Source organism: Panicum virgatum, chromosome 8K, assembly GCF_016808335.1.
Source record: "Panicum virgatum strain AP13 chromosome 8K, P.virgatum_v5, whole genome shotgun sequence".
NCBI lineage: Eukaryota > Viridiplantae > Streptophyta > Magnoliopsida > Poales > Poaceae > Panicum > Panicum virgatum.
The window spans coordinates 11,302,355-11,317,054 of record NC_053143.1 but is presented as its reverse complement, the minus strand read 5'-3'; positions in this window follow the sequence as shown (position 1 = coordinate 11,317,054).

The window sequence follows — 14,700 nt, the reverse complement described above, 5'->3', positions numbered from 1 at the left end:
TAATTACTAGGAATTAACACATGAGGTGTTACAGCCTCACCCCCTTAAAAGAATCTCGTCCCGAGATTCAGAACGAAATACTTTCAAGGAGAGAGGAGCAGACTAACCATCAAAGCCAGCAGGACAAAGTCACACTAGAGAAGATTGATGTTGACGATATGATCCTTTGACGATACGATCCTTTGCAGATAAAGAGTGAGAACTTAGAGAAAGTTTAAGAAGCAAGGTATAAGAAATACGATATCTCCCACGATTTTGTCCAATGGTTAGCTTGTCCAACTTTGCATGTTTTATGCCCGCTCGTGCCAACCATAATGGCACAGGTTGCTTGATCATCGGGATAAGGTTCCTTGTCTACCACCTCTTGCAGTCTTCTAATATGTTCGTCCAGTAGCAGTTCTTTCGAAGTAACTTCGGTAGAAAGGCCCACTAGATTTAGGTCCAACATAGAGATCTCTAGGCAGAATAGCGAAGGATAGATGCGGGAAATGTCCACGAGGAGATAGCACACCAACATAGTTGTATAAGGGATCATAATTAGCAACCTCAATCCTAGTGTGTGTCGATCACTCATAGAAGGCTCTTGGTTTCATCGCGCCACTGTCAGTCCTTAATCATTACACCATTACTGAGGATACCACTGATGAGAATTCCCTTGTTGCACAGATGGAGCATGCATGGATGAGCATTATGAGAATGAGGGGTAGCAAAGAAGTGATCTGAAAAAAAATGGAGGCATAACATGAGAGCAACAGAGATTAGCTGCCACAGACTGCAAGAATTAAAACTCTTGCATAAGCTTCACATACAGCTTGCGTCCATCGACGAAATTATCTGCTTAACGATCAACATGTCATTTGGTCCGGTTGGACAGTAACATGAGATCAAGATCGCTAACCATTCAGGAACCTATGGGAACTATAAACGAAACAAGCAGAACACTTGGAACAAAGCCGATGTACCCTCCAGAGACTTACCTGATAAAGCAATGACGTGATTTACAAAGGAACGATTTTGACGCTAAGGTAGAAAAGAGATTAGCATTGCACTAGATCATCTTTAGAATAAGCGACAGAGAGGTTCCACCAGGATTGTAGGTATGGCTTTTGAACATCAGGCACATGAGCAGACCACAGACATAGACAAGCACTTGGTGAAACTTGGCTAGGGTAAGCGGGTCAACGAAAATGTCTACAGGATGCATAGATCCTGGATTTTTTGCAACACAAACAACCGTAACTAGCACTGCGTTTAAGATTTCTAGCTCAAAACCTTGATCAGGGTCATTTATGGAACTCAAAAGATTAGACACGCATTTCAGATTTAGGATTTCACCACTAAGGTGATAGGAAGTTCCTCTTTGCATGCAGCCAGGGATGGCTCTTGCTAACGACAATGCTTTTAAGAAAACACCATACTCGATTCGTACACGGCTCTTCAACTAGAACGGTTGGTGAAGTCTCGTAAAGCTTCTTGATCCAGCAGGGAAAAGGTTAACAAATCAAGGATATGGTGATGAGACGAAGTGATCATGTTCTCATCGAGTTGAAATCACAACACAAAGAAAACGGATATCGGTGAGATTCAGCACAAGGCTTGGGAGAACAAGTGAGGATAACACGGAAGATTGGTTGAAAAGGATCTTCTGGAACATCCTTACTCAGAATTTATTATCTGATTGATTTGCACGATGCTAGTTGCAAAACATGCCCATTTATGTCGATGCAATCAAGGAATAATGACAAAGTATATTCCAACTCAGAGTGCAAATGCTCGATAGCCATGATAATGATGCACCCTAGAGATGGATGATTGCAATGGTGGTGCAACGCGATAAGGGAAGGTCCCGTGCACAAATGAAACGGTGCATATGACATGATGCCGACTCAATGATGCATACACCATTATGCAAAGATGATAAAGCTCTTAATGTATGCATGTATGATATGCATACGCATGATGCACATGATTCACACCCCGTAACCATTCTCTCATGGCTAACACCTTGTTAGATCTATACCCTCGAGGAAGGATCAACAGATAGGACACTAGTAAGGTTGCATAAAAGGGGATCGTAGTGAGTTACGTCACACATACCTAGACACCAGCGCGCTCCTAGTGGCTCGATCATGTGGCTGCAGCGCACATGTGGCCCTAGGTTCCATCGCGGCATCAGGGTTATGTGATTAAACACCACCACACGATATGAAAGTTGTTCACAGTATAAAACTCTAAACCTTTGTTTTTTTGGCAAAGGTTTATTTGAGCAAAAATTTAAAAGTTATTTTTAAAACATGTTTTATTGGATTTGAAAAAATAGTCATCATTTCATGTGTTAACAAGCTAGCAAAATGTAATTAAAAATATTTTTTTTGCATGCACGGTTAGTGTTAATGACGATGTTAAACACATGATTACTCCTAATTACTAGGAATTAACACATGAGTTGTTACAGGCGCTCCGCAGCCACGGGCAAGCATGCTGACGCTTCCTCCGACGGGGGCTCTGCTTGCGGACAGCTTGACCACCCGCCGCCACTCCACTCGCCCGCCGCTCCGCCCCGCCAGCGCGGTGTTGACCCCCGCCGCCACCGCCGCGAGGAGCTCGAGGCCGCTAGATGCTCGGATCTGGCCGCCCCGCGGAGAGGGAGGGAGCCTCTCGCCGGAGCTGCCTCCTGCGCGGCCGCGCCATGGGAACGCTGCTGCCCGCGGCCGCGTCGTACTCTGGCTGCACGGATCCGGCGCAGGGGAAGGAGGCTCAGGAGACCTCCGATCCGGCGTAGGGGAAGGAGGCCGAGGAGGGAGGCAATCGCGCTCGCCGGATCGCTAGCCGCACCGCTATCCCCGGCTCCTCCGCCGCCGCCACGAGCCCTGCACTACCGGCATCGAGCCCCTGCACCGCCGGATGTGGCCGCGGCCGCCGGAGCTCGCGAGGAGGGGCCGGCCACCCGCCGCCGCAGCTCGCCGCCGCTAGGTCTGAGCTGAGGCAGAGGAGATAGGGCGGGAGACAGGGGTGCCGGCGTGTTGCCGCCGCGTGCTCCGCCCACTCCTCCCTCCCGCGGCGGAGAGGGCCGGAGCCCCTGAAGGACGACGGCCAGGCCCCTGCTCACTGGATCTTGATGACCGTTGTGCGCGTGTCGCCCTCGTCTCCATTCCTTCTCTTCCAGACACCATAGGAGGGCCGGAGCTGGGGCACAACATGGACGGCGCCGCCGCTCCTAGGCGCCGCTTCCGGCAAGGGAGCAGGGAGAGGGGGTGCGGCGGCTCACCGCCGGGGCTGGGAGGGCGGCACGTCGAGCAGGGACAGGGTGGCACGTCGAGCAAGGAGTCTGGGAGGGAGGAGAAGGGAGGAGGGGAGTGAGGGGGTGAATGTAGAAGATAGCAAGTTTGGAGGATTTTTTTTGCATATATTCATGCCACGTGGTGCATGTCAAGGGGTATGGACCAAAGTGGCACAACTTAACAAGTTTAGGGTGCCAGATTTCGATTTTGCGAGCTCGTGGACCTAAGTGACATCTCAGGACAAGTTCGAGGGCCGCGTGTGTATATATCTCTAAATCATACTGATTGAAATAAGCAAAGAGAAATAGAAAATAATTGAAACAGGGAAAGGCATACCGAGCAGTACACTCAGCCTTGTTATCAGTTTTTGATTGAGCCACATTGGTAAGGATGAAAAAATGGATACATTCGTATTACATTTTTTTCATTCAACAATTCAACTAAATAATGCCAGTGTAGTAAGAAATATTTTATTTGATTAATTAACAAATATGTGCCAAATATGGAATTATGGATACATCCGAAATTACTCCAAATATCTACGTCCAAATTCATTTTTTCTAGAAAGTAGATTGAATTGGACGTGGACAATATCCAAATGGCAGGAGGTGATGGATCTTTCATCACGATGGGCATTGGGGTTTGCAAGAGGCGCAGTGGGCTCTGCATTCCTCTACCTCTGCGTAGCAGTTCTCTCTGCGGATGTCGGCCGGGCAGCAGTAGCAAAAATCGTAGCGAGGATTGAAGTAGTTGCACCGCACCTGGGCGCAAAAAATCAAGCTGGTCTTTCTTGTGTCGTCTAATGATGTGGAGTTGATAGCCGTAGCAACAGAACTCTGATCAGCATCCACTACTTGAAGGCATAGATTACTTATTATCTTTATTATCAACAATACACTGAATTTAAATAAATACAAAAACCCAATTTACTATACACTGAATTTAATAAATACAATTATCTTTATCAACAATATCGTATACTACTTACACTGTGTAGGAAATGCAACGAACCCCAAAAGCATAGTAGACAAGAGCACGGAGATGGAGATGTTGTTCCTCATATTGGCCGGATATTGGGGAGATGAGAACTCTATATCTGAAGCCTTCTCCAACCACCACCAAATATATATTGGAGAGAGAGAGAGACCAGCTGTTGAACACTGCGGTTACAGCTTGAAATAAAGAGTACGCTTCATTGACTTCCATACATGCTCAAATAAAATCTCTTTGAATGCTTGACAATTTCAGTTGCTGTCAGCGTGGAGTATGAATTGTTATTTAAGGATATGGCGGGTGGATAGTGGCTCTCTATAAGAGTCCACGTCGGAGAGAGAAAAGGAGAGAGAAAAAAGTGTCGCTCGACTCTCTACAGCGCACGGATCAAAGCTAGTGGTCCCCACAAACGCGATTTTTCTGCCAGGCAAGAGAACGTGGAGCGCAGGTGAGCTTGCCATAGAGAAGATGACGAGGAGGCCAGCGAGCCACGGGCGGAGGCCGGCCAGAGCGGAGGCGGCCGAGGCAGAGGCGGCGCGGACCGGCGAGCTGAGGCGGCGCAGAAAGTGAATCGCGCAGTGGAGTCTAGGCGGTCGGCACAGGCCACTGTGGAGCGCTCTGGCTCGCCTTGCGGGCGCCGTCAGTCTGCCTGGCCTAGCGGGCACTCTGGCTCGCCTTGTGGGCACCGCCGCATAGGGAGGCGGGAGACCGGCCAGGGAGGAGTGCAAGGTAGAGCCGAGCGAGAACTGGAGCGAGCGAGGTGCCCGGCGCCACCGCGAGAGGCCTGGCGAGGCCGGCCAAGCGGGAGTGACCTGCCGCTGCCAGCCGCTGTGGAGCAGAGACGCCAAGCTCGGCAGCCCGCCGTGTTAGTATTGATCTCCGCCAGTTGGCCCAACGGCGAACTGGGCCCTTGACTCGCGTCCTGATCGGGGACGCACAGCCCAACACGGCTGGTGGGGCCCCGTCGCGCAGCGCCATATAAAAGAGAAAGGTGGGGACAGTGGCACAAAGGACGATGTTCGCCGCCGCCCAATTTGACCACCGAAAACCCTAGTCACGACCCGATCTCCGCGAGGCGCTGAAGCGACGGGAAGCCCGCCGCCCCTGCGCCACGCCAACACCGCCAACGAGACGACACTACCACTTCTACACCTCCCGCCGCTGCCCGTGCGCAGTCTCCATCAACAAACGAGATGGCGCCGGAGTCATCGGCGGCAATAAGAGTGACAAGGTACGTTGCACAGAATAGAAATCTTGCTGATCTACTCCTAGAGCACCTAAAGATTCTAACAATGGTACCAGAGCCTTCTCTAGTGAGTAGACCGAGTTGGGAGAGAGTGATTCGAACTAGAATCGAGAGATTCAAAGGACAGATCAGGTTTTCAACCAACCCTAACCCTAGCAAAGGAAGAGGCGGCGTGACTCACCTGGATCTCTGCGCCGCCCCTCACCGTCAACCGGAGCCGCGCGGGCCAGCACTAAGCGCCGGCTCGCCGGGGCTCCGTACCAAGAGGAGCCACCGCCACCCGCCACCGGGATGTCGGAAGCGTGCGTGCGTGGGCTCGCGAGAAAAGGGCTCTGTCACCGTCCCGCTCGATGGCGGCGCGTTCACCATCCAGCGAGCGCGCGCCCCGGCGAGAGAGCTGCGGCAGCGCCACCACCTCCTTCCCTGGCCATCCATGGCCGCCACCGCTTGTTGGAGGAAATGAAAGGGCAGGAAAAGAAAGCAGGGAAGGAAGAGAAAGAACGGAGCGAGGGGCGGCTGGACTGGATCCAGCGGTGGAGTCCATCGCCGGCGATGACAGCCAAGGTGGCCTGTCGCCATGGGCGGCCGCCGCCATGCAGCTCAGAGAGAAAGGGACGAGAGAATGAGAAGCTAGGGTTTCGGGAAGAACCGGCCGGTGGCGGGTTTTGATCCCGCGAGAACGGCGGACGACCGTTGGATCAGATCCGACGGCCAGGAGCAGCCGGCGCCAGTCAGCCCGGATTGGGCCCAAGAGGGAACCAGGCTGGCGCCTCTTTCCCGGCCTAGGCCCATGCTGCGGCCTGGGGCGCGGGGAGCGTGTCGCACCGAGCGGGCCATGGGCCAATTTCTCGCCGGGCCGCTTGAACAGGGATGACAATTTATAGTATTTTGTTAATTTCAGAAGCTTTTATTTGATAAATTTTGAACAGTTTTGAATCTCTATTCAAATTTGAACCAACAGGATAATTTGTTTTAGAGAATATTAAAGTTTACAGTACCATAGCTTCTGAATAAGAATGTTTTTCATATTTCCATTGCAAAGTAAAAGTTTCATCCTCTATTTAAATTAGAACCAATGGGACAATTTAAATAGAGGAGAAGAAAGATATTGGTTGAAAGTTAATTATGGTATTGTTATTTTCTGACCAACGTTGTTGATTACAATATTATAATTTCATTATGATTTTAAGTTCAATGTTAAATCTCTGACTTTTTTGCATCAAAGTGATCATTTTTTCAGAGAAGAGATAAAGACAAAGAAAAGCTTATGAAAGAAAGAAAAGTTCTCCGCTGCAATAAAGAAAGATAAACTCAGATGAGTTTTTCCCTGTGGGAAAAACAACCTTTAAGTTTAAGGTTGAGAAAAGCTTCCGCTGTTTTAAGTTAAAGAAAGGTTGATTTTTGGCATTGTTTTGCCATTGTAAGTGTCAAGTTGAGCATTAGTTTTTGCTCTTAAAGAAGAGAACTTTAAAGTTAATTATGATTTTGTCATTTTTTTACCAAAGTTGATGATGGCAATATTATAATTTTTGATCTAATCATTTATTCTTTTTCTGACCAATAGTGATAAAGAATTGAAAGTACAAAAAAGTTGTATGTTTTAAATTTGACCAACGTTAAATTAAGACATTCAATTTTTCCCAGTAGAGAGATATCAGCTGACAAAAGTTGATTTCGATCAATGCTACAGATAAAGTTTTGAGCTTACTCAGTTGTATAGTTGAGCTTAAGAAAGAAAAGTGCTTGCGTCCATTTGACCTTATGGTTGATAAGGAAAAGAGACGCAACTGTTTCGAAAAGTCTTTGGTTGTTCTCTCACTAAAGTTTTCATGGTATTGTAATTTGTTGGTTTTTCTGATTAAATTGGAACCAACGGGAAGATTTAATCAGAAAAGATAGTATATGTGCATGTTTTAGTCATTGTGACTAAAGTTCTATCATTGTAAAATGGTTTTTTTGTCCTTCACAGCAAATATGATAGTTGAAATGAGTTTGATGCATGTTTAATTTGACCAATGTTGAATTAAACATGTGTTACCAATGTCTTTAAAGTTTTATACGGCATATCGGAAAGTTTTGGCACTTGTGCCATTCATAGGCCCCCGTCGCACAACGCCATATAAAAGAGAAAGGTAGGGAAAGTGGCACAAAGGACGATGTTCGTCGCCGCCCAATTTGACCACTGAAAACCCTACTCACGACCCGATCTCCACAAGGCAGTGAAGACACGGGAATCCCGCCGCCCTTGCGCCATGCCGACACCGCCGACGAGACGATACTACCACTTCTACACTGCCCGCCACTGCCCGTGCACAGTCTTCATCAACAAATGAGATGGCGCTGGAGTCATCGGCAGCAATAAGAGTGACAAGGTACGTTGGACAGAATAGAAAACCCTGCACAGAATAGAAAACCCGCTGATCTACTCCTAGAGCACATAAAGATTCTAACACGCCGTTATCATCGCGGAGGCGTCAAGCCACCACGAGCAGCTGAGCAAGCGGGCAGGAGTCGGCAGCGGCCACGAACGGAGTGGAGAGCCGCGGCCGGTGCGTCTCCGGTGCGGCGGGCGGAGATGAGGAGCTCGCCGCCGTGGTGCAGATGACGGACGTGGCGCAGCCTGGCGCTCCTCGTCGCCGCGGCGCGGAGGAGGGACGGGCGCGGCACGGTCCTGCGGAGGCTGCCGCCGACCGGACCTGCAGAGGACTGGTGCGGCGGCGCCGCCGAAGCTCGCGGCCTCCGAAGCCCACCGTCGCCGGGCCGAACGAAGAGATTGGAGAGAGATGAGAATGTGAGAGAATCTCGTCTGAATAAAAAAATTTCTGACATATGGGATCCACAAAATTTTAAAGCTGCTGTTATAGACGATCCATGGAGTGAATAATCTATATTACTATCTGTAGATGACGTGGCAAGTGTTGCAGAGAGCTGCTCTCTATAACTGTTACGGGTGCCCTAACTTGGTCCCTTTTGTCGCATGCCACCAACTTTTATTGGCGTGATTAATGCCTGCGTTCACTGCTGACTTGAGAATCATTCAATCAAATAATTGAAAACTACTCGTTTAAACAAAGTTGCACATTTTCTTGAATATCTAATTATCTGTCTATTTTGTGCCATTAATAAAAATGATTAAATTTTAAGACCCTCCTTTGAGAGAAAAAAAATTGTATATCCAGCTTGAATTGGATTCCATTTTATTCAGGGTGGATACCCACACAACACAAACAATTACATAATGCCTAAATTCTTATGTGATGCTACTTTTTTTAATTACACAGTACAACTCAGACACTAAGAACTCACATACACCCCCTGTGAAGGCAATATGCAAACCCTACCATTAAACGCATGGCAAATCCTTAAATTTGACGAAGTCACCACAAACGCCTTGTTGTCGACGGGTACATCGCCTACCACTGAAAGCACAACGCCGTTAAATCCTAGAAAATTCGCTCTCATTGGGAGTCGAACCGTAGACTTGAGGTGCTACCAAGACTGTTGTAGCCACTAGATTATGGGCGCTTTCGCTGATGTGATGCTAAATTTTGCTTCATGCCTTGTTTCTTGGTTGGTGCACATTTGTGTAAACCGACTCTCAGCTCTTAACCTTCACTGAGTGCGCAAAGAAACAACATAACCTTCACTGAGTGCGCACCCTTGGATGAAGTCGAGTGCAATCCGGTGCAACTCAGGGCCCGGCGGCCTCCCTAAGTCGGCCGATACACTCGTGACTAACCAGAACATTGCTTGGTGCAACAGGACTCTGGAGCCGAGCCTGCATGCGTGGAATCTGAACTTGGTAGGGTTTTTCTGTTATTCTTTCACTGAAATTATTTTGACCTTACCTATTCCTTTTTTGTTTGCTATTGTATATACACTTTAGTGATAATTAAATTTGAACCTTGCATCGCCCATCCAACAGCCCAATGCAAGATCATCTGAAGTTATTAGGGTATTGTAGACTCCCTACTCTTTTGGTGGATAATCATACACGAAATGAGATTCCTTGTTACTATAGTTGTTTCACCATCTGTTTGTAAAGTTGCAGGATATTTTCATACACATGAATCTAGAAGGTAGTCAGATGTGAATTCAAGTTTTGAGGCATTCAATCCATACTAATACTAGCATTTGAGAATATTTGTATTTGTACCTGTATTAAATTATGGACAATTTGATTTAAGTCGAATCCATTTCAAGCCCTACATATGTGGGATCTCTTGCATGCCCCAAGGAAACTTTCAATAAGATTACTTGTATTAGATGAGGGCATCCATCCTAACTTTTTTAAATCTTAATCCATTTAATAAAAAAACCATTAAATGAAACTGCTCATTTATTTCATGGCACCCAAATGGACTAAACATGGAGCGAGGATCCACACTTCCATGGAAATACACACGACCATGTTAGCAGTAATTAAATGTTGGAAATCCACACAGATATATTTTTTATAAATGAAGAGTATCTGCTCTGCAACATAGGAGTTAGTATCCATACTATATTCTCTATAAATCAAATGTATCCAGCCCTTATATTGGAGTATCCATACTCCACTTTACTGACTAATTCCCAGTAAATAAACGTTGGAAATCCACATAGATATATTCTCTATAAATTAAGTGTATCCACTCCCATATATAGCAGTATCCTTGTTATATTCTCTATAAATGAAGTGTGTCCGTCTCATCCATCCTTACCTTTTGATCTTAACTTATTTATTAACTAAAATCCATTAAATTCTTTACACTATTTATTTCTTCATGGCGCCCCAAATGGCTAAACCGCAGGTGCAAGGATTTCATGGAACTAAACATGACTATATTCGCAGTAAATAAAGGTTGGAAATCCACACAGATATATTCTGCAAAAATGAAGCGTATCCGCTCCCATATATAAGAGTATCCATATTGTATTCTCTATAAATGAAGCATACCCGTCCCATACGTAGGAGTATCCATATTCCATTATACTAAAGGATTTGAGGATCTTGATTAGCCATTAATATAGAGCCGTTGGTGGTGCATGCATTGCTTCCTCTCAATCTCTCTATAAATAGGAGCCCATATGGTGTGTAGTTCCTGCATCAAGTAAATCACCACCTATTAGATTAGCACTGATAGATCCCGCTAAAATGCTGCCTGTGAAAGTAGCAGCTCTACTGCTTGTGTGTGTGATGATCATGTATCCCCACATAGTGTCCAGCACATGTACTAAAAAGGAGAAGGACGAAATCTTAGGGCACTGTAAAAAATTCATTGGCCATGGGCCACCGCATCCGTTCCCCAGGGATCCACATGATCCCTGTTGCAAGGCGGCAAGAGAGGTGCCACAGATGGACATGCATTTCATCGTCAAACTGCTTACACCTAAAGAGGACAGGGGCGAACGGACCAAATGTCCGGTGGCTAGCTCCGGCAGTGGCCGAGCTGCCCGCCCGGGTTCGAGCCCCGTCGGGGCCAAATTTCCGGGTGTCGCACGGGGTTTATCCCCAGAGGGGTACCGGGGTGCGTGTGTACAGGTGTGTGGTGTGTGCATGTGTAAGCCCCGGCAGGCGCATCCTCGGACTTCCCGGCAGCCCATCTGCGTTGAGCGCACGGTCCGTGTGGATGCCCAACTGAGTTCTTACATGATTCCCCAGTGCTCTTGGGTGCTTTTAAAAAAAAAGAGGACAGGGAATACGATGATCACAAGATCCTGGACCTCAAGCATTTTGTTGACGCTTTTCTGGTCAACACACCAATGCACTAGAACGCGCGGATCACAACGATCAATCACCAGCGGGCTTCAGACAGGACCGGTCAGACTGGATCCTCCAACCGGTCAGACCGGTTGAACGCAGAAACTCGCGAAACCAAAAACCTCAAGCTTGGGAGGGACCCCGTCGGAGCTTGAAGATCTAGGGTTGCCTTGAGGTCGGTAGGCCACTCAAGACGCCCTTGAACGCCGTAGAGACGAGCAAAGAACAACAAATGGGTTGGAAAAGATTAGGGTTTGAGATATTGAGTAAAGAGAATAGTTTTGATTCGATTGTGGTTAGAAAACCCTCAATCGGCCGCAGCCTTTATATTTATAGTTCGGGAGGACGTACCCCTTCCAAATCGGATTACAGTAGGACTCTTAACGCAAAACCCTAACCCTACTCGGATTACAAGCCCAGACCGGTCTGACCGGTCGGCCCAACCAGTCAGACCGGTCGGCCTCGGTTATTGCCAATTTTAGCCTCCAATATATGCCCCCCTGCCTTTTTGGTGAGCTCTGGCCTAAAAATAATGCTAAGGGCGATATCCAAATACCGGCCATCATCATCTTCAAACGTCTTGTCAAACATTTGGGTAGTATTTCTTCAAGTATCTTCCATTCAGCGCCCTAGGTAGACGTTCTCCTTGCAGCATCTCCACTGTATAAGAATTTCCGAAGATAACCTTGACAATCTTGTATGGACCTTTCCAACATGGCGATCACTTGCCAAACTTATTGCTCTTCGTCCCAAGCGGCAGAATTGTCTTCCAAACCAACTCACCAACTTGAAAAGATTTAGCTCTTACCTTCTTATTGTAAGCTCTAGCCACCCGAAGCTTGTCTTTCTCAATTTCCTTCAAAGCTTGTAACCGCTTGTCTCTCACTTCATCAATATTATCCATCATCGAGTCATGATAATCAGCAGCGGAAAGGTTATTTTGTTTAGCCAATCTATAAGCATCCAAATTTACCTCAATGGGTAAAATGTCTTCTTGACCATAAACAAGCTCAAAAGGAGTAACTTTAGTAGCACCATGTCAAGATATACGATAAGCCCATAATGCTTCGGATAAAACCTCATGCCACCTCCTAGGATTCTCTTCTATCGTTTTCTTGATGAGCCTTATTAAAATCTTGTTACTAGACTCGGCCTGACTATTGGCCTGAGCATAATATGGAGATTAATTATCTTAATTTTGTAAGATTCGGCAAATTCTCGTACCTCCTTTGAAATAAATGATGAACCTTGATCTGTTGTCAAAGTTTGAGGGATGCCAAATCTATGAATAATATGCTGCGTAATGAACTCAATTACCTCTCTATGTGTCATATTCTTCAAAGGTACCACTTCGGTCCACTTAGTAAAATAATCTGTCGCTACTAACACGAAGCGATGTCCCTTTGAAGAAGGAGAGTTAATTTGACCAATGAAATCCAAACCCCATTCTCCGAATGGCCAAGGCTTAATAATAGGATGCAACAACGCAGTAGGCGCCAACTGAATATCACCAAACCGCTGACATCCTTCACATCCTTTATAATATCTAAAACAATCTGAAATCATACTTGGCCAATAAAAACCGGCTCTCCTAAGCAACCACTTCATTTTAGGAGCTGATTGATGTGTACCACAGATGCCTTCATGCACTTCTCCCATAGCAACATGGGCCTGATCAGTACCCAAACACTTGAGAAGAACATCATCGGCGGCTCGACAATAAAGCTCATCGTCAATCAAAATATATTTAAATGCCAAACGCCGAAAATTTCTCTCTGCACCACGACCAGGGTCTTTCAAATATGCTATGATAGGCACCCTCCAATATTGTACTTCGGCCTCAACCTTTTGAGTAGGATTTTCAGCCGAATTGCTGTTCTCACCGCCCTCAGCGGTCAGACCGGTCTGTGGACTGGTCAGACCAGTTGGAGCGGTCAGACCGGTCACAGCGACCGGTCGGACCGTTTCGTTCAGAACCAGTGACTCGGCTTTAATTCGCATCGGCTTTCTAATGTTGAAGTATTTCTTCGTCACATTATAGCCTGATGCTTGTTGAGCCAGAGCATTAGCCTTTTCATTATCTTCTCTTGGAATATGTCGAATCACAAATTCATCAAAGCAAGAGATAATATCAATGCATTTATCAAGATATGCATTCGAAGCTCTATTGTAACATTGGCATACCTTGGATACTTGCTGCACTACTAGAAGTGAATCACCAAAGGCTTCAACATACTTCACGCCCATAGATTACAAAAACTCCAAGCCAAATAGAAGTGCTTCATATTCAACTTGATTGTTTGCGCAAAATTCTTCCAATCGGTTTGATAACTCAAAAAACAGCACCACTTGGAGAGATGAGAACATTACCAATACCAACTCCTCTCCCGTCATCACAAACCGATCCATCAAAGTACAATTTCCATGGTGTGCAAGTAATATAACCGACTTCCAAATCATGATCATCATTAATCCGATGTTCAACAATAAAATCCGCTATAATTTGGCCTTTTACGGATTTCAACGATTCATAGGCCAAATCATATTCTACAAGTGCATAAGCCCACTTGCCGATTCTCCCACTCAAAATCGGCTTTTGCAACATATGCTTAATAACATCGGCTTGACAAGTAACTATGCATGTGCTAGATAGCAAATAATGTCTCAACTTGGAACAAGCATAGTATAAGATAAGCACAACTTCTCAATAAATGTATACCTTGTTTTTGCATCAATAAGTCGTCGGCTCAAATAAGTAATAATGTACTCCTTCCATACGGTCTCTTGAGTCAAAACAGCACCAATAATTTTATCTTCGATAGCCACATAAAGCCTAAAAGGAACCCCTCTCCTAGGCGCCTTAAGCACCGGCGGCGAAGACAAATAATTCTTAATCTTCTCAAATGACTCTTGCTGGTCTGCTCCCCAAGTAAATTCGGCTTCATCTTTTAACCGAAGAATAGGAGTAAAAGAATCAATCTTCTCGGACAAGTTAAATATAAATCTCCTCAAGTAATTCACCTTGCCCAACAACTTTTGCAAATCTTTCTTACAAGTCGGAGCCTCAACACGCTTCATGGCTTCAACTCTCTTTGGATCAATTTCTATGCCTTTCTCATGAATAATAAAACTCAAGAACTTCCCAGCCGATACTCCAAAAGCACATTAAAGTGGATTCATCTTCAACCCATACCGACGCATCCTCTCAAGAGCCAACCTCAAATCAGCCAAATGATTTCCCAAACCGGCCGATTTAATCACAATATCATCAATATAGACCTCCAATATAACACCAAGTAAATCATGGAAGATCAAATTCATATCCCTTTGATAAGTAGCACCGGCATTTTTCAAACCAAAAGTCATGACAACCCACTCAAAACAAACCGATAAATTCCGGACATCTAAAGGTCATTTTAGATATATCTTCTTCAGCC